The 13,310-nt window shown below is 34.0% G+C and overlaps 1 protein-coding gene across 3 annotated transcripts in view; it reads left to right on the top strand.

Annotated features, from left to right (window-relative positions):
- Positions 1-13,310, top strand: part of CALCOCO1 (calcium binding and coiled-coil domain 1) — a 1,510,704-nt gene that overhangs the window by 169,121 nt on the left and 1,328,273 nt on the right. The window lies entirely within an intron of this gene.

The raw sequence follows: 13,310 nt of genomic DNA, 5'->3' as shown, positions 1-13,310 counted from the left end.
TGATAAAAAAGCAAGAAGAACAGATATTAAAGGTATTCTTGAGGCTATAAAATGTCTTATAAAAATATAAGTCGTCTTCCCCTTTTGACTGCTCACATTAGGGGTTGCCACAGTGTATCAGTGGTCTGCAGAACAAGTGGCAGTACAGTATTACAGTGTTGAGTTGCCAGCCTGGCACCCAACCTTCTTCAGAAGGCACACACTCACACCTAAGGCCAATTTAGAATGTCCAATCCACCTGAAGCATGTCTTGGGAATGTGGGAGGAAACAGGAGCACCTGGAGGAAACCTACATGAACACAGGGAGGACATGCAGAATCCACACAGAAGGCACCCTAGCCAAGAATTGAACATGAGAACCTCTTGCTGTGAAGTGACAATGCTAACCCCTACAAATAACCTAGATAATGATGACATAGTTGAAATTTTTCTAAGGGAAAATATAAATAATAAAATAACAAGTGAGGTAAAAAAATGATAGACCATTCACGTTAACTGAAATAAAAGATCAAATAAAAAAGTTAAAAAATAATAAAGCACTGGGGTTAGATGATCCTGTACCAGAACTATATAAAATACTACCGGATGATGCAGTTAAAATATTAGATAAGGCACAACTGCTAAAGTTCTCCCATCATGGATATTTTCCCTTATGTGAACTATTTTGAAGCAAGATAAGTGTTCAGCATACAGACCCATTTCAGTTTTAAATGTGGACTATAAGATGTTTGTGTCCATTTTAGCTAATAAGAATCTATGTTTACCTAAACTAATTAGCAATGATCAAACCGGATCTATTTTAAATAGACAAGTACAGGATAATATAATAAGAATACATACATTAATAGACTATGAAAATAAAAATGACGGTCTAGCATTAGCCTCAATTTCGATAAGGCTTTTGGCTCAGTTCATTGGTTGTACCTGTTTAAAACACTTACAAGTGTATAATTTCTCACATGAGCTAATTGCATTAATTTCTAAGGTGTACAGTAACTCGTACTTATGTTAAAATAGTGAAAAATAATGAAAAATAAAAGGCAGCTGTTGCAAGACAAAAGCGACGCTTGGTAGATGGTAAATCCTTTATAAGCAGAAAACTCCAAATCCAGAAAAAATACAGACAATGTTCATCCAAGATAAAGCAGTGCAAGCAAACACAGCAGTATTAAGCGCTTTTGTCTGGTAGATGACTTCCTCAGAATACAAAAATACTGCAATTAGCACCTGTTTAAATACATTGCTTACCCAATCACAAATAACTGACATCATTTCCCCCATTAACAAGGCTGCAAATACTTAATACAAGCCAAATATAAAACAATAATACATGTAAAAAGTTGAAAACATCCCTAAACAGTGTATATATCTAAATAAAAAACATAGATTTTAATTTCAATAGAGAAGATAAAGAAATTCTATCATTTAACCCAGGAGCATGATAGGCATCAAGCCTAATTTGCCATTTGAGTTCTACAAACTCCAAATACTCATTCAAGGGTCCCCCACGAGGTCCCAGATCTACTTGTTCCAATATAAAGAGCAACAGCTGCCTTTTTTATTTTTCATTGTTTGTAAGACTCTACCTGTTTTCCTTATGTTAAAATAGGTTATTTTCTAATTCATTTAAATCACAAAAAGGCACAAAACAAGGCTGTCCATTATCACCTGTACTGTTTGCATTAGCTATATATTCCTTTGCTAATAATATTAGATCCAGTAAGAAAATTAATGGGATCAGAATAAAAGAAGACTTCTAACTAAAGATTCAGCTCTTTGCTGATGATATTTTACTAACAATAGAAAATATAGAAAACTTGTTACAATGTATAAGTTCTATGAGTCAGTTTGAAGAAATTTCAAACTTAAGATTTAATCATAACAAAACACGTAGATTATTAATTAATATTTTTTAAAATTTTACAAAAATATTATAACTTCTATTGGAATAGCAATCAATTGAAGTACTTTGATATAACCACTATGTCAAATAGTAAAGAAATGATGCAAACTTTCAACATGTTCTTGATAAAATTTTAAATTTAGTCACAAATTGGAACAAATTATTTATTACCATGGAAGAATGGTTAATGCTTATTAAGATGATAATTCTCCCTAAAATATTGGCTTACAATATTTAGTACTATGTTCACTCAAAATTTGATGAAGGAGATAAATAATATTCTACTTATTTTTTTTTTTTTTTTGGCATCTTAATGAACCAAGAGTTTCCTTTCATTGGCACAGAAAATGTTGGTATAATGTTGGAACAGGATTCCCTGATATGCACTCATATGCTGCTTCATCAATTGTAAAAGTTGTAGTGTTGTGGATAAAATCATTATATCATTCAAAATGGAAACAAATACATCAATATTATTAGTAAATAATAAATATATCACAACCAGTCATAAACAAATAGTCCCTAATAGTTTTCTCTGGCTATTAAAAGATGTTTGCGTAAATGGAATTGCACCCTCTTCTCAAATTCCATATTTAAGTAACATTATTTCCTCTTTCCAAAGTTCACATATTCTAACAATTGTATTAAAGACTTAATATTGTCTATGTTTCCAACTGCATATACAAATGACTGCTTGGAAACTCGTAACTTTAACAAAATGCTAGTACTGAAACAACAAATAACTTATTTTACTGGCATCAATTCTTAAATAGTACTAATACATTGTGCTGAAAATTTAAGGTCCAAATACAATCAAGTTTCTGGGAATTGTTTAATTTTACAAATATTCAGAGACATTGTGAACATGGAGATAAACAAGATATTTAACCTAGACAAGAACTTGTTCCCCAAATTATTGGAACTCTTAATATCAACATGAAAATGATGTCTGAAGAAGCATTTGGTTTGAATGTGAAGGTGCTCACTTTTGTTTTATTTGCAATAAAGTGTTTTGTACCTTCACTTTGGTGTTACCTCTGGCGTTTGGCTGCATTGGAATTCGTAATATCAATAATGTAATGAAAAATAAATCATATTTGTCACAGATTTATAAAATTTTTAAGTTAGATTTCACATATTTAAACAATTTCTGTTGGAATTGTTACTCAAAAAATAATAATGAAACTTCTCTGAAGAATACAAGAGACAATATTAAAATCTACAGATTAAAAATACATCTTCATTATGTTGGAAAATTTTCACTTGGAAATTCTTACAGAGAGCTTTTGTCACTTCTAACAAAATTACAATTATGTATAAATCAATGAGAATTAAATGCTGGAGATTTTATTCTGAAATAATAGCTGATTGGATGCACATGGTATATGAATGTGAAGTTATCTCCTCTTTTTGAATAGAAATTAATGACTTGATTCAAGCCCTATGGTCAGATAGATGTTGTTGTTTTTCTTTCAGCTTTTTCCTGGTAGGGGGTCATCACAGTGGAACTCTGGTCCGCTAATGATTGGCAGTAGATTTTTATAAAATATTGAGGTGCCAGCTCGACGCCCAACCTTCAACGAAGGTATGCCCATTTACACACGCATGTCTTTCGAACGCTACCCAACCACGGGGAGGACATGCAGACTCCACACAGAAGGCCCTCCCAAGCCAAGCCGAGAATCGAACGGGAGAACCTCTTGCTGTGAGGTAACAATGCTACTGCCATACCACCGTGGCATACTATGGTCAGATAGATGTACTGTTTCTAAATCTTTAATTTTATTTAATGCTTCCATTCCAGAGATGATTCCAAAAACAACCCAAAAAGACAGAAGCCTGTGGTGAATGAAGTCTGAGACAAAACCAAACAAAGTGAACAAAAAAAGTCAAGACTTCTGAAAAGCCCAATTTTTGGTTGTGCAAAGCTTTTAGGTCAGTACCCTTCTTCAGTGCATATAAAAGTAACATCTAACACACTCAATTTATAACACCTCTATCAAATCATGTGGCACAGCCCCTATCTAGTGACTCCATTAATTAAACATTTAAAGCAGTCAGACATTTAAAAAAAAATAAATACAACATTAAAGACAGTATTAATAATAAGAAACTTATTTACATCTCATTTGTTTTCTTATTAAAACAGGTTTTATAGTAATTGCAATATTAATTCCAGGAAAAGAATCAGAGTGCAAGCACAAGATCCAGTTATATTTCCTCAGCTCTAGCACATTACTATTATCTTCTCCTTGCTATTCTTATATACAGGATCAAGTACTCTAAACCTAAAATCATGACTATTATGTTTGGCTAAAGCATTTATAGAAATATTTCTATGTACAGTGGATATAAAAAGCGTATACACCCATGTTAAAATGCCAGGTTTTTGTGATATAAAAAATGAGACCACAGTAAATCATTTCAAAACTTTTCCCACCTTTAATGTGACCTATAACCTGTACAAGTCAATTGAAAAACAAATCTGTTAGGGGAAAAATATAAAAAAATAAATAACGTACAGTAAACTGGTTGTGTAAGTGTGCACACCCTTAAACTAATACTTTGTTGAAGCACCTTTTGATTTAATTACAGCACTTTGCCTTCTTGGGTAGGAGTCTATCAGCATGGCATATCTTGACTTGGCAATATTTGCCCACTCTTCCTTGCAAAAGCACTCCAAATCTGTCAGACTGCAAAGGCATCTCTTGTGCACAGCCCTCTTCAGGTCACCCCACAGATTTTCTATTGGATTTAGGTCTGGGCTCTGGCTGGGCCATTTCAAAAATTTGATTTTCTTCTGGTAAAGCCATTCTTTTGTTTATTTGGATGTATGCTTGGGGTCATTGTCATGTTGAAAGGTGAAATTCCTCTTCATCTTCAGCTTTCTAGCAGACACCTGAAGGTTTTGGGCCAAAAGTGATTGGCATTTGGAACTGTTCATAAATCTCTCCACCTTGACTAAAGCCCCAGTTCCAGCTGAAGAAAAGCAACCCGAAAGCATGATACTGCCACAGGCATGCTTCACCATGGGGATGGTGTTCTTTGGGTGATGCAGTGTTGTTTTTGCACAAAACATACCTTTTGGAATTGTGGCCAAAACGTTCGACCTTGGACTTATTAGACCATAACACATTTTCCCACATGCTTTTGGGAGACTTGATATATTGTTTTGCAAATTTTAACCAGGCCTGGATGTATTTCTACGCAAGAAAAGGCTACCCCATAGCCCAGACATATGGAGAATATGGGAGATTGTTGTCACATGTAGTACACAACGAGTACTTGCCAGAAATTCCTGCAGCTCCTTTAGTGTTGCTGTAGGTCTCTTGGCAGTCTCCCTGACCAGTTTTCGTCTTGTCTTTTCATCAGTTTTGGAGGAATGTTCAGTTCTTTGCAACATCACTGTTGACCCATATTTTCTCCACTTTTTAATGATTGTCTTCACTGTGTTCCATGGTATATCCAATGCTGTGGAAATTTTTTGTACCCTTCTGACTGATACCTTTCAACAATGAGATCCCTTTGATGCTTTGTAAGCTGTCTGCGAACCATGGCTTTTGTTGTAGCAGGCAACTGAGTAAATGTCAGGAAAAATCCTATTAGGACAGCTGAGCTTTATTTGGGGTTAATCAGAGTCTCTTTAATTGATGGCAGGTGTGTACCCAAGAAGACTGAATGCTGTAATTAAATGAAAAGGTGCTTCAACAAATTATTAGTTTAAGGGTGTGCGCACTTATACAACCAGCTTATTGTACGTTTTTATATTTTTTCCCCTAACAGATTTGTTTGTTTTTCAATTGAATTGTACAGGATATAGGTCACATTAAAGGTGGGAAACGTTTTGAAATGATTTATTGTGCTTTCATTTTTTTATATCACAAAAACCTGGCATTTTAACAGGGGTTTGCAAACTTTTTATATCCACTGTATGTCTGAGTAATCTTCTGTTATTCATTCTTTTAATTTATAGCCACATTTACCTACATAAAAATCAGAACACTTACTACACTTAGCAGGCTGTACTATATTAGTGGTATTACATATGGCAAAACAAGTGAAGACTTATATTTGTCCAATTTGTGGATGTATAAAAACATTATCACTAAGTATAAGTTTACAGCAAATGCAGTTAAAGCAGGGGAAGGTCCCATATCTTTTACCTATAGTGTTCTTATTCAAATTTGTAAATAAATCAAAGTCTTTGTAGCAAAGTCTTTTTCTTAAGCTCTGACTATTCCTATAGGCAAAGCTAGGTTTCTTACCAGTAAACTGTCTCAATTCTGGCATAGCTTCTGGGATATTCCAGTTTTTTGAAATTATTCTTTTTACATCATTATATTAAATGTGGTATCATATATCAGATTATTATTATTTCTAGAACTAATTGTTGCTACTGAATTGGCTGTGATAGATCTCACCACCATATCCATGAAAAATGGTTTAGCAAAACCATTCCTGTTATGCGGAACTTCTTGTACTGTTTCTGAAAACATAGCGTCACCATAACCTCTTTCCTTAAAATCTTTAACTGTCTCATCCATTTGTGCTAAACATTTCATTTGATCTCTGCTGAGTCTACTGACTCTAGTAAGCTGTCCTTTAACAACTATACCTGTGAAAACGTGTATGCATACTTTGTGTGTATAGTGATTAGCTTGTATATTTTTCCTAAATATAAAAGTATTAATACCATTCAGTGTTTTTTCTATTTTAACATGTAGAAAATGTATTTCCTTATTTGAATAATGGTATTTGAATCTTAAAAAAACTAGTAGGGCTGTCAAGGTCTTTTACAAACTGAGAAAGTTCAGTGTGTTTTCTATTTTAACATGTAGAAAATGTATTTCTTTATTTGAATATTGGTATTTGAATCTTTAAAAAAACTAGTAGTGCTGTCAAGGTGTTTTACAAACTGAGAAAGTTTGAATGAAAAACTATTCCACACCAAAAAATATCCACGAATCGTTAAATAATATTTTAGAACTGAATTCTATACTGGAATTAAAAATGTATTCATTCTCCCGCTGATTTAAAATGATGTTGTTATAGGTATTGGCAGCTGCCATACCCATAGCAACACCTTCAGTTTGTAAATAATACTGAGTTTCAAAAGTAAAAACATTATTTGTAAGAACTAATTCAAGCAATTGACAAATATAACTAATTTCCCTGCTGTGCATCACTGTATTCATACATAAAAAGTCACGTACAGCTTCAAGACCATAAGAATTAAGAATGACAGTAAAAAATGAGTTACTATCCAAGGTTACATATAGAAATTGTGCATTGGGTAGAATTAAATCACTCATTTAATTTAATTAAAAAAATCACCAGTATCACATACAAAACTCTTAACTGTACATAAATATTGTCCTAAAACATGCTGCAAATAAAATTGAAACAGGCTCAGTCAACCACCCTCCACCTGAGACAATAGGTCTCATTGGTAGGTGGCAATGATTCTTGTGAATTTTTGGTAATCCATATAGAATAGATATAGTTTAATTAATGGAGTCATTTGATAGGGGCCTGTGTCACATGATTTGATAGACGTGTTATAAATTCAGTGTGTTAGATGTTACTTTTATATGCACTAAAGAAGGGTATTGACCCAAAAGCTTTGCACAATAAAAATGTGGGCGTCTTAGAAGTCTCGACTTTTTTTTGCATAATTCCAAAAACCCAAGTGTGCCTCTTCTTTGGTCTATTTTTCCTGTAGCCAGAAAAGTAATTACTTAATTTTGGAAAAGTGAAGTTAACCCTTCTAGTGTTGAATTTATTAGTATGGCAAAATTTGATTGCAGTAGTGAATTGCATACTAAAAGCGTAAGTTCTAATATTGCACATTCATGTAAATCTTGGCTTAAACTTAGACTTGTTTGAAAAATATTAATTGTTGACGTGTATAACTTTGATGTATTGATCAGCTGTGGACTTATGTAAATAGTTATTTTTTTGTTTTATAATTGATTTATCTATTATTTTAAATCCAAATTTAAAAAAAAAATTAAAAAAGAAATAGATTAAAATAGAAGTATGCATTTTTCTTTTCAAGTTAAAAGTGAACTTTATTTTGGATTCCTTGCTGTAAGTAAGTTACACTTGAACTAAAGGACTGTATCCATTCTATTCCTTTTTGTACACTTGTGGTTTTGACAGGTATAGATTGATTAGTACTGACCAAACTACATCTTTTTTCACCCCTGCATTGCACACTGCAAGTGCAATACATTTTTTAGTTAATTACACCACAAAGCAATGGAGAGAAGTGTTGCTGTTTTCTGCATTTAATCCAACCAAGAAAGAGAGAAAATTGGCTTTTCTCCTTTCTTCTGTTCTGTGACTGAATTCTTACCCTTTGCAAATGTTGAAACTCCTCCAAGCTTCAGTGCAGACCAGCACAGACATGTCTCAGCATGCCGTGGCTCTTTCGGAGAGGAATTTGTCTTTTCAGGAAAAAGGCAGACACTGGTAAATCTGATGGATATTGCAGTGAGCACCCACCATTAAAGAGAAAGAGAGTGGGGATTAAAATATTGACGTTTATCTTTCTGCTTTTGATAGAGATGTCACCAATGAGAATTGGACTGTGTTAAACGGGTTTGAAATTTTATCCTCTCACCTTATGGAGAACATCCCTCGTAACCTGCAAGACATTGAAAATCTGTACAAAGACACTTGAAACATGTACATCCAGGCAAAAATCTGGATATATATATATATATATATCATTAGCATAAATTTTGAATAGCAAGTGACTCTTCTTGCTTCCAGTAAGAATGTGAGCTGTTACATAGAACCACATTTAAAAACAGAATAACAAAAGTGATGGAAAAATATAAGCCCATTGTTAGAGGAAGTGTAAACTCTGTAAATTGTAATAAACAGTACTGCAAAATACTACCATATAATATTTATTTTGCTTCAGAAAAGGGGAGATATAGGGTGTGTGTCCTCTTTCCTCTTTCTTTAAATTATTGGAGCCACTAGTATTTTGGTCATGTAGGTTTTTTTTTGTGTGCTTGACAGCTTCAGAAATCACATAAGATGGGGTTAAAATATTTTAAGGCAGGTTAGGTCACATCTGAAAATAAGGACATGCCTATAACAAACAAGATGCACATATCTTTGAACACACAGAAATTGTCAATAACTGAAAAAAATGTGTTTTAGATATGAGAAGATGGGGATGATTACTAAATGATATTTAAGTAGCAGTAGGAATGCTGTAGCTAACAAAAATGTGATTCTTATCCAACATGAAAATGTAAATGCTTTGTTTATCAAAGATGAGACTTCTAGTCAATGTGCAGGTAATGAAAATATCCCAAATAGAATATTAGGTAACTGCTAGAGTAGAACAAATCCTCATATTTCTTTTTGTTATTACTAAATTAACCAGAGCTACAGTGTTGGTTAATGAAAATGAATTAAAGAAGTCGTTAAGAGTCCTATAGGATGGTCGCACTTATTAATGAGCTTCAGACCTAAGACTAATGATAAGAGGAAGGTTAAAATAATTTGTCTTCATAGAGAGCGAAGTATTGTTTAATGCATGTAGAAATTCAAACTGTCTGGGGAAAAGTACTATATCCTGTAGGTATGATACCCAATATAACACACAGTAACATAATCGGTCGTGATGTTCTTTTGTTCAAGACACTTGACACAGAAATTATGGGGTGGGGGGAACCACTGTTTCATAATCTCTGGACTGAATGTATTTCAGGTAAGAATTGGAGGTGGGGAAAATCAACCTGATCCACTGTTAAGGGCACACTGTCCCGAATATACCCATAGTAAAAAAGGGGGGGGTGTGAGCAACAGCAGCCTAGTACATTGTTAAAAACACATTGTTCTAATAAATATAAAGGGATAAGTTTAGAAACAACAAAAGGAGCCAAGTCTGCCTTTGGCTGGAAGGGTTAGAAAAAATAATGTTTTAGCGAAAGCCTATTACTAAGCCTTGCTAGAAAAACATTGTTCTGTTAGTAAATTAAGTTAATGTAGAAGCTGAAAGTGAAGAACGTTTTGCATATTATAATGTAGCTTTGTCAGAAAGCTCTAGTCAAATAAAAGATGTCTGTGTAGAGATAAAGGGAAGGACCCATGGTGATAAAGTCATTAAGAAAAGGAAAGGTACTTGAAAAGTCTTAAGTTTCCCTTTAATGTCAACTGCAGATTAGTCAGCAATGGGGCTCCAAGCAGCAGGTACTTAGAGAAACAGAGGATACTGAGATAAGAGTAAAGGAATTACCAAAACCAAAAACAGTAGACATTCACTGTCATGAGTTGCCTTTTATAAAGGAAAGAGTGAGAGAAGACACTACCTGTATTCATAGTTGAAGAGGCTGTACCTTTCACCTCATGTCAATGTACTGCCAAAGTTTTCCTGATAAGGTAGATTTGCAGGTAAGTAATGTAAATTCTAAGAATGCATAGTGGGCGGAAGAAATATTAAACGGGGCCAGAGCAAATTTATCCAGAGTGGAATGAGAAACAGATGAATAGATGGGCCTTACCTCATACTGATATTTTCAGTTGAAGAATGACTTGTACAAGTTAAAGAAAGACAAAGAAGCGCACATAACTGTAATTTGGGAGGATATTTATGGATGGGCGTGTTTTTTGAGGTATACTATTTAGTAGGCAGAACCCATTAAGCAGATTGATTTACTGTTTATTTCGACTTTCACAAAAATGAAATGGAGTCATCAAGTTAAGAGATATCCCTTTCCAAGAGATTAGCTAAATGGCATTGCTTCTTTGGTAACATGTACGGCAAAACCCTATCTTGCTAGATTACTATTTACTCTACCAGGTCAGCAAATACCATTGTACCTTTTATCAGAATTTTTTTTTCTCAAAGCTTAACAAATTGGCTGTCCAATTTAGAAAAAGAGCAGACAATGGTGCTTCAGTACTTCAGGAAATATTTTAGATCAGCCACCTTTCTACCTTCCTCCTTCCCAAAGTACTATTGTTTGTTTATTGGTTTGGTAACTGTCGTACTGTTTTATTGGCCTTCTTGATCATGTGTTGGACATTTCTTTACATGAAGTATTTTATGTTTGTAAGTAGCTTAATATTTTATGTATAATAAGTATTTTAATATTGTATGTTTTACGTTGGTGTATAGTTATATTTGCACTGTTTGGTACGTCATGCATGACTCTGACCTCTAGTTCTTGCCTTTTAGCTTTCAGAAGGGCAGTTATTGGCACAGTAGGTTAGTCTTCCTTGTAAGGGCAGCATAAAAAGGAATAGAAGTGAAACAGTAGATTTTGCATCTGTACTTGCTAGATTGTACTGTAAATGTCATGGCTCAAGAATGTAATCTATGTATTGGAGGACATCTGATCATCGAAGGGTCTGACTGATGACTGATGTCCAGACTTCCATTTCATTTATATGAACCATGCAGCAGTAATCCATTACACTAGAGGATCGATGATCCAAACCAATTGGAGCTTAGGGTAGTTTGGATAATCAAACATATACGAGTGCAAACACTGTTAGCAAATTACAGTACTCAGAGATGCACCATACACATTTCTTTGTCAATTACAGTCATTTTAACCCAGAAGTCATGATGTTACAGGTAATGAAACAAAAAAAACATTGACAAACAAGTACAGGCATTTTCCCTATTTTTTCCTAGGAGTCACTTCATATATATGTTATCCACTGAATAAAATCATTAAAAATGCAAAAGCAGGTCATAAAATCCACCACTAACAGTATCATGTCTTGACACGACTCCACACCATGTTTTAATGCTCATGCAGTTGCAATAATATTCTGACTTTTTTTCTTTTTTAACAATGTCATCCCTCTACTCTAATCAAGCAGTTTTACTTCCCTTCTAGATTCTCTAAAAAGCACTAATTAATCATCATGTGGAAAACCACAAGGCCAAGCCATAACTTCCTTATAATTAACCCTATGAAGTTCTTGTTAGTAGCTTATACTAGAAGGCATATTTCGCAATGAGAAAAAAACATGTACAAAACCATGAAAGGCAAGGTTAGCAAGCCACAACACAAAAGGAGCTTTTAATACCGCTAGTAATCAAATCAATCATGAGTGTAATGATTGCCTACACTGCCAAAAGCCATGATCTTGGATTAAATTTGCTGCCTAGTGTCACAAACCTAACTTTAAATTCCATGCGGTAGGAAAGATGCGCATACAGATGGAATGATGCATGCACAGACACAACTCTAGGAAGGTTGAGTTTGAATAACTTGACGTCTCGGGTAACTGACGTTCAAATAATCATCTCTCTACTGTATTAGTACATGTAGTGTTACAGTGATAAATAATTTTAGTGTCTGTATGTTAATGATGAAAATGTATGTATCACACAACTTTCAATTTTGTATGTTAATGATGAAGATGCTGTTATAGTAAAAGAAGAAGAAGAAAAATGTTACCATGTCTTAGTTTAAGGTCCTTTGCACTAAAAATTGTAAATGCGACTATTGTGCTCTATATCAGCATAATGCTGTTGGCTATTTCTTATTTGTTTGCTGATAAATGTTTTATAGTCTTTCAGTAGTTGCTCAGTTTATGCCACATGATTGTTTAATGTAGTACTTCAGCTGAAACCTTGACATTTTCTCTAGCTATTTATTTTTGCACAAAGTTTGCATGTGCTGATTTCTTGTGTCTTCTACTTCACATTACTCCTACTTAGCTTATTGACTATGTCTCTGCTGATTGTGTCCGTAAAGAGCAGACAGTTTTTTGCAGTGTGCTATGAGACAATCCGGTGAGAATCTCAAGATGTTAGCCCTTATCCCTTTTTAGTGCCTTCGTGACTCCTACATGTTCTTTACCTGATATGGCACAGAACCTCATGCAAAATCCTGACTGTCCCAGGCTTCTACTTAGCTACAGTTGGTTGTTTATTAAGATGGTAAATGAAAAAAAATGTAAATCCTTATTGCCAGAATATCTGCACTGTACTGCTTTGTGAACTGAAAAAAAAACATCTTTTGTACTGTTAGATACATACAGTTGTTAACTGCATTGTCTCACTTCATTCTTCATTTTCTAAACTATTGTACCTCCTTTCTCTTGTATTCTGTTACTCCTGGGTTGTGGCTGAATGGGGCCACTTTGGGTCAGACCACTGTCCTAGTCAGCAAAGTAACAGTTAAAAAGACATTGAAAACCCTGCTGTTTGGTTAACAGTCAGATATATTTGAAGGTGGTATGTTCCAGTGGTGGAGCAGCATGCTGTGTAATTTATGTAACAAAAGAAATGTAATTGTTAATGTAGAAAGTCAGAAGGAAAACCCTTTTGAACACAAGAAGGAAATAAAGTTAGTAAAATAATAACAAAATATTGAAGATTAGCATTTCAGTGTTAGAAGGCCACTTACATGGAGTATTAAAT

Source organism: Protopterus annectens, chromosome 9.part0 (genome assembly GCF_019279795.1).
Source record: "Protopterus annectens isolate FY-2018-M chromosome 9.part0, PAN1.0, whole genome shotgun sequence".
Lineage (NCBI taxonomy): Eukaryota > Metazoa > Chordata > Ceratodontiformes > Protopteridae > Protopterus > Protopterus annectens.
This window is presented reverse-complemented; position numbering and strand designations above follow the sequence as displayed.